Genomic DNA, 8,167 nt, shown 5'->3' with positions numbered 1-8,167 from the left:
GTCTGTGGACGCACAGACCAGGCACCACCAACGGTGTTTTTTTGAACGGCAATCTCTCTCTCTCTCTCTTTAGAAAAAAGCAAAGAAATAACAAACATCTTCATGACAAAGCCTTATCCACACAGCTGGAAAAGACTAGAGTGATCTTTTTAAAATAATGACAGATTGCGTTTTTGGAAAAAAAAAAATTGCAACTTACTTGGCAATACTTAATTAAGGTGTCTGAAAACTTGGGCTAATATTTTGGTAACCCCCCCCCCTCCCCCTTGTATTGTCTATTTCTTTCATCCTTGATGTTATTTTTGTTTCCTACGGCTGTGTCGTGGAGACCAGCTGGTATAGACTCAGACCCCAGAACTATCTTGAGGCTGAACTTTTAAAGATGAACGAACCCTGGAATATGTCAGAACGCAGCACTCAACACTAAAAGTCTGCAACAGTGTTTTTACAATGAAGGAGAAAGCCGCGATCTTTGCTCCTCACTCAGTCTCCATGTCTTTGTGTGGTCAGACATTTCAATCAGAATGACAAGTCACCCTGTTCTGCCCAGGCAAGGACACCGCTGTTCTTCAGTGGCCAGATGGACGGATGGAGAGGATGGACACATGTCTGAGGTTGTCAGTCTCTGGGAGAACCCTTGTATATAATGTACCTATTTATGGATTTAAAAATATGCGAGTACGGGTGCCTTTTCCCTGGTCTCTCTGCTTTTGTTTGTCTGTTTCTTTTTGTCCTCTAATCGCTCAATGTTAATTGTTCCAGTTTCACCCATTTATTTGTCGTCTTCTATTATTATTTTTTGGGGGAGGGGTGGAGATGAGATGGGGTGGGACAGCTTTCAAAGTTTATTTTCTTACTAGTGGTAAGATTAGTGTTTGGCTTAAGCCTGCAGATGTGCAGCGTCTTCTTTAGATTGTGTTCTGGTACCTGAAAGGTATCTTTCTGGAAGACGATAATCAGCTCATTATGAGAAAAAAAAAGGCACCTATAGGGATAATCTATAGCTTGTAAGTCTCAACAAAGCAAATCCAAGGGCAGCAATTTATGGGTATGACAAAGTTACAATGTTACACATTAATGCTTGTGATGAGTGTTTTTTCCCCCCAGTGTTTTTTTGGGGGGGTTTATAGGACAAAAGGTATTTATTGAGAGTACCTTTGAAATTCTGGGCCTATGCTGCAATGTTTTGATAAGAAACTGAGTTATGCACACCGTATGTGTAATGGTGTATCTCTCACCCCAGGTTACATTCTCTGAACTCTTAAATGGTCATGATGTTTTTTTAAGACACCTGGTAAAGATTGTACAATAGCATATGTGTCTCTTGTGACCCCGAGAGATGACTAGTGATTCTTGTTTATGATAGAAATTCAGATGGCTCCGCATGCTTGATTTTAATTTTTTCTTTCTTCAAATTTTGAACCTTACATACCTCTGTGCATCATTATTCGTTGTAAGTTCAACTGGATTTGGAGGCAATTGTCTGGACATTGCGCGCAGAACATGATTATGGACGTGCCCTTATTGGTACAGTTCAGCAGCAGGTGCAATATTTGGAGAAACAGGGAGGATGCTAATCACAAGAGAGAGTCCATTTATATTTATTTTTAGCAAGACCTAATGCTCCTTAAGCCCACAGATATGGCTTTTTAATGTTCATTTATCTGTCACACTATTGTAGTGTATATTCTTGTATGTGCATCTGTGTTTGTGAAAGGAAAAAAAAAAATACCCCAATATTCATTTCAGCTTTTTATACTGTTTTTAGTCCATTTGATTTCCTTGAATTTTTTTTTTTTTTTTTTTTTTTTTTCAAATATCCAATTTTTAATCTCAGCATTGGTAAACCTGTTTACAGTATGGCATAAAAAGACAACAATTGCTTAAAAGAGTTATAAAGATGTATTGTAAATAAGCCTTTTCTCCTTTGTAGATTGAAATCAAAACAGTTGTATATTGTGTAGAAATGCAAATCAAAAGCCATGGATATTGTGAAACTTGTCGTTTGGCTGTGATCACTGTGTATTGTGCAACAAGTGTTCAAACAAATGAGTTTTTAAAAACATTTTCTTTCTTTCACTGTAATGATCCAACTTCATTTACATCACTAGTGTATTTTTTGTACTCTGTAGTGGCAGTATAATTGATTTGTTTGATCTATTCAAAAAAATGTTTGTCTGAACTAGTAATAGGTAAACTAATCTATTCCATCTGCTTTATTTATGTCAATAGAATTGAATGCTGTTTTTGATTTATGAATGATTTGAAAACACCCAGTTACACACCTAGTCAGGTCTCAGTCAGATGGGAGGGTGTAAGGAGTTTGAGCCAGCAGTGGGGTGGGGTGGGTGCATGGCCCAGTCACCGAGAGAAAGTCCCAGTGTCTGATTGTCTTTCTTTCCAGTGCTCATTCGATTTGCGATCAGCTGTGTGGTGGTTTCTGTATCTCTCCTGAACCTTTGGCACTCTTGCAGGAACATTCAAATTGAATGTAGACACTGATGGATGGAGACAGGAGTTAATAAGACTCTCTTTCTTTCTTTCTTTTTTGGCAAATATTGGCCTGTCTGTTTTCAAAGTTAAAATGATATGACAGAATTCTACAAAATAAATGAAAAGCATAAAGAATCTCACAGTGACTGTTCTATTCATAGACACCTAGGGTCCTCATTTCAGTGATGAGTAAAATGCAGTCAGTCAGTGACTTGCGCATGAACTGAAGCTATTTTGTGTGTTGTGTGGGAGAATTAAGCTAACTCTGATATTTGTTACTATGAATATCTTACTCTTTGTATTAAATCAGAAAATAGAATTTTGCCCAGTTATTAAATTGGCTTTACACTTTGCACATTGCCCATCATTTAAATCAGAGCCCATACAGTGCCCTATTCTTCTGCTGTGAGGTTGAATTTGCTGACAGATATTACAGGCCCAAGACATGTTTCACTGGGGGTTGAGGTAGAGAGCCAAACAGCAATAATTGAGCAGGCTAATGCGCTGGAGTTAAGCTTTGGCAGTTTCAGTTAAAACCTTTACTATTCAATACTTCTAGCTTGAAACAGCAGGAAATCATCTTTGTGATCAACTGTTTATTGAGTTATATAAAGGAAATCATCTTTGTTGGCAAATGGCTCCATCTGTCATTTAAGCTTCTTTCAGGGCACCCTGATCATGATTGCAGTAAAAATCTTAGAAGAAATTACACACCAAATGGCTGCAATCTGTGTTTATGTGGAACTATGAAGCCTTGCATTGAAACAAAAACTATTTTGAGTAAATTAGGTAAGGGATAATGTATAGAACGCCGGTCATTATTGGGAAAATAAGTCCCGACAGGGTGAACCGGTCTTGTTTCGGCCTGAAGGGACTTATTTTCCCATAATGACCGGCGTTCTATACATTATCCCGCTTATTATACGGCTACTTGCCAAAACGAAAGAATAAACTCGACGATAGGCTGTGTCTTGACACTTATTTGTTACCGTTTCGTCGTGGCTTTTGCTGAGAAACAAATAGTTCGCAACACACGCTGAACTTGAATCAAACATTCTTTAGAACACAGCTGATCAATCGTCTGCTTTCACTTTTGAATGAAGTTCCAATGCAAGAAGTGACTGGAATACTTGCGGAGTGATATGATCAGCAGCACAAAACCCGTTGCCATGGACAGGGGTATTTTATATGTTTGCAGCGGTAATTACATTAATTTATTTTACCGTAGAACGTTGGGAAATCCCATTCAAGTCAATGGAGCGTTCTACTAGCATTGTGAAGAGCCTGAATTTAACTGCTGGTTACGCCCCTGTAAGTCACAAGCCAATGAAGCTTTTCCAGACCCACTCTCAATCTCGAGTGAGATTTGAGAAGCGGTCTGCTGTTAACCAGGCTAGCCGATTGCATGGTCTGGAGTTGGAGTATGTTTGAATTGGTGTTGGAGTCTTTACTGATCTGGCTGGCCTGGTTAGCCCCGGGTCAGTCTGTTCCTGTCCTTAACTGAGAGGTTCCCATACCAGGACACCGTATGAAAGGTTAGTGGCCTGTATAAACCTTGGTCTATCAAGTTGTAGCAGTTTAAAAGTAGAAGTTCAAAAGTTGGGAACTACAGAAATGCAACCTTTACTTTAATATCTAGCCTATATGCCCCACCAGTCTCTGCTGTTGATATATCTATGTCAAAAATAGATAAATAAATAAATAGAAATGCAACAAGTAGGATCTTTATCTATAGTGGTTTTCAACCTCGGGGTTACCAGATTGTGTAAAAAAACAACAATTTTTTTTTCTACATAAACCATCACTTTCCATCCATTTTGTTTAATTTCCATTACCATTTCTAACACATGCATAAACAGCGTTGTTTTTCACTAAGGTAGTCTACATTGGTAGTCTAGCTTTAGATAGATAGATAGATAGATCCACCGCCTGTAGAGATAGCTTCTCAGAAAATAATCCAAACTCCAATCTGAATTTAATTTCAAAGCACAGCAGCAAAGTTCAAATGGAATCTCTGTCTGTGGGGAAAAGTAGTCAGCATGCAGGTGGATGGTTAGGTATAGGGGGTCGCAAGCACTTAACTGATTGTGGGGGAATAACCACTCAAAAAAGGTTGAGAACCATGATTTATATTCTAGGCCCACACTTACCTCAAGTCAGGTTGTGTGCCATTGTGTAATGAAAAGTAAACAACAATTTGCAATCGTGTGAAGCATGAAGTCTGAAGATGTAAGAGAAGTGGAATGAAAATGGGTTTAAAGAGAGATTAGCCTGTACTATGAATAAATCAATTTCCAATGCAAAATACTAGATGCGCTCCAGCACAACTCAGGGACAACAACCACGAGGGGGCGAAAGAACACCACAGGACAATTATTGCGTTAACATGCATCGCAATTCAATCCCAGTTCAAAAAAGTTCGACGTGGCAAGTTCTTGATCTAATACACCATCTCCTGTACTACTTTATATGGCTCGTTGGTCTAGGGGTATGATTCTCGCTTAGGGTGCGAGAGGTCCCGGGTTCAAATCCCGGACGAGCCCAGCTTTATGTGATAGCATCAATGTCTAAACTGTTGTTCTCGACTATTACGGCATCATGATACAACATAGGCACCATCAGATAGGGTTGAAAGAGGGTGTTAGTAAGCAAGGGTCTTTGGTAGGCTAATATCAAGATAATGATTGCAATCTAGGACCATCGTGGAATCCTACTCAGTTTGTTAAATGATGATTACCAGACGCAAGCTATTAACAATAAAATCCATGTTCAAAAATTATACAGTATCACATCTTTGGCAACTGGGATTTACCTACAATGTGACAAAAGTGTTGACAGAAGAGGTTTATGTCAACTATCTCAACAGTTGTAAAGCATGTATTTGCATTATACTCTGTCAAAGGGAAGTTGTTTTTGTCAATAACGCCTAACTGACATCGAAGTAAAGGCATCTCACTAAATCAGATTATTTTGCACTGCTCTGAGTGCTGGACGCATGTGTGTTCTGTGGAATAAAAAACAATTTGCAGAACAATAAAGTACAATAAAGAACAATTTGCAATCATCTGAATAATTTGTCGGCAAAAGACCTGCATGGTCTCTTGGCATATATAAAGAACTGTCACGGGTGCTGTCTACCTCCTCTAGTTCTAACCGTGCATGCATAGTTCCCAGAACGAAATAGTGTCAAGTAGGCTACTCCCTCCCCACATACATATGGGGGTCATGGACTTTAACCAGCAAAGTAGAGTTAGAGGGCAGTAAAGTGCAACAGAAAAATATTTTCGCCAACATGCGAGTCAACATAGCCCATTATCAAGGAAAGGGGTTTGTTTGACGTGGCAAATTGTAGAGTGAGTTTCTAAGCAAAACATATATGTACAGTGGCTCGTTGGTCTAGGGGTATGATTCTCGCTTAGGGTGCGAGAGGTCCCGGGTTCAAATCCCGGACGAGCCCAGTTTTAACACTAGGCCTACCCTTTGCAGCCTACACCTTTCTCACTTCTTTGACCTGAGGCCCGGTCATGGCTAACTTTCGGGTCATAGGGCCCACCAATACGTGCATGTTTCCCTCATACAAGCATCAAAGGCTAATCCATAAATTCTAGCCTTAATCGTTTGTTTGTGCCACATTGATAATATTACGTTGTTACAAGCAGTTATTAAAAAGGGGATATTATAACAAGCCACCTGGAACCTGCCAGCCTATCTCTCTCTCTTGTGCGCACTCAAGATGCGTTCCCAATTAATTAGAGTAAATAACGTTCAAGTTAGATCTGCTGCATGATCATCCTGGCATGTAACAATGGAATTTGTGCATTTTGACATCGTAAACATTCTCGAAGAGAGAATAGCAGTTTGCAGTGAAGCTGTTATTGGCTACATTTTGGTACCCTCTCTGTTCCTTGGTGTCCTTGTGCGTGATGCGCGTGGTGAGAGCGGCGTGTGTAGCAGCCTATACAATGTTGAAACATTTCCTATAGTCTCTAACCTATTATTTGCCATTATGCACGATGCAGACACATGCACGCACTCGCTTTGGACTCCTTTCCCTGCTGCTGTCCCGTTCTATATTAGCCTACTGAGCAACTATACAGGCGTGTGTACCCTAACTACAAAGTGGGGTCTGGGGTCATAGCTGTGGTCGCGCGGCAGTTTCTAGGTATTAAGGTAAGCCCTATTTTTGCTGCCAATCAACAAAAAACATGCCTTTTATGTCTGTGTAGGCTACACAGGATTTGATATACGATAAACACAACCAAGAACAAAACCGAATAGCTGTTTCGTTTGAAACTACCAGGAAGTATAATCAGAAGTTAATTTTCACCAAAAAGCGGGACAATTCGTATGCCGGAAAATATTATTAATTATCTGGGACAGTCACTCAAAACGAGAACAATCCTGGAAATCCAGTAGGGCCTACATGTGGCAACCCCTCGGTGGTGTAGGCTACACTGTATTTATTTAAATAATTAATTTTCCTTAAAAGTAAGAAAATGAATGCCTAGGAAAATAAATGAGAACCTTTTAGACATGCATATTTCAAACATGACTCCCTTATGAATGAATCACAAAAGTAAACCGCTTCTAGCAAAGAATTGGTGGTACCAGAGACTGGCTCTGGTTGGTACTTCAGAACATTCACCGCTAGAGGGCAGCAAAGTTCTAAGCAATACAATCTTGCTTTCAACATGGAAGTTCTGAGAAGATCTCGAAAGAGGGGTTTGACGTGGCATGTTGGCAGAAAAAAAATATTTGGGAAATAGATTTCTGTGGCTCGTTGGTCTAGGGGTATGATTCTCGCTTAGGGTGCGAGAGGTCCCGGGTTCAAATCCCGGACGAGCCCTACTTTATAATCCTCTGGAGTAGAAAGGCTGTGACAACTGTCATAAGTAGAGTATTTTGGGGAATAACCCTGAAATCTGGGCCCAAGCTAATCTACAAAGAGATCCTACAAATAAATCTGTACCTTTTGTTAAATAATATTTTCTTTTAGGAGCACTGGCTCTTGTCTTGTTTTAATTCCTCTGGATTCCCTCTTGATCTGTGTTTTAATTCCTCTTTTTGTGGACAGTCAAAGAGTGAGAACCTCTCGACCAATTACATAAAAATGTGCCATAAAGGCTTCAGGATTTACCAATGAAATGGTAGAATGTGAAAGGAAGAAATCCTCCTAGGCTAGTAGGTCAGTAGACACAGGACTAGCCTACAGCACACAAACCCTTTGGCTGAGAAGGATAGACCTTTATGAACCTTTCGCTGAGAATCACAATTGAACCTTTTTTTTTTAAATAAAAACTGTGACTTGTTAGCCTACTGAATGACTGTGGACTAAATAGGCAAACTAAACCCTTTGCTTCCTATGAAGCAGATAATTTTGAAGCTGAGTTTTTGAGAATAAGCAGCAATTAATTGGCTTAATTGTTCATATGATAGGGATATCTAGATAGATAGATATATACTTTATTGATCCCCAAGGGATCAAAAGGTCATTTGCAAATAACCTTTTAGACATGTATATTTCAATATGCCCCCCGTCCCCCTCCCCTACTAGGCCTGTGAATGAATCAGTTGCAAGAGCAAACTAGCCTGACGAACCAGACCCACATTAAAATGTAGGGACTGGGCACTCACCGTTCGCAGTGCTCAGTCCGAGGGGCGGGATAATCAGTTG

At 39.8% G+C, this 8,167-nt stretch overlaps 3 non-coding genes across 3 annotated transcripts; all 3 read left to right on the top strand.

Moving 5' to 3' along the window:
* Positions 1–4,964: 4,964 nt before the first annotated feature.
* Positions 4,965–5,036, top strand: trnap-agg. Its single transcript has one exon. It is a non-coding gene; the product is annotated as a tRNA-Pro (tRNA).
* An 842-nt stretch (positions 5,037–5,878) lies between these two features.
* On the top strand, positions 5,879–5,950 carry trnap-agg. The gene has a single exon. It is a non-coding gene; the product is annotated as a tRNA-Pro (tRNA).
* A 1,317-nt stretch (positions 5,951–7,267) lies between these two features.
* Positions 7,268–7,339, top strand: trnap-agg. Its single transcript has one exon. It is a non-coding gene; the product is annotated as a tRNA-Pro (tRNA).
* The last annotated feature ends 828 nt before the right edge of the window (positions 7,340–8,167 follow it).

Source organism: Alosa alosa, chromosome 13 (assembly GCF_017589495.1).
Source record: "Alosa alosa isolate M-15738 ecotype Scorff River chromosome 13, AALO_Geno_1.1, whole genome shotgun sequence".
Classification (NCBI taxonomy): Eukaryota; Metazoa; Chordata; class Actinopteri; order Clupeiformes; family Clupeidae; genus Alosa; species Alosa alosa.
Note: the sequence above shows the minus strand (reverse complement) of the source record. Positions and strands in the feature narration are given on the sequence as shown.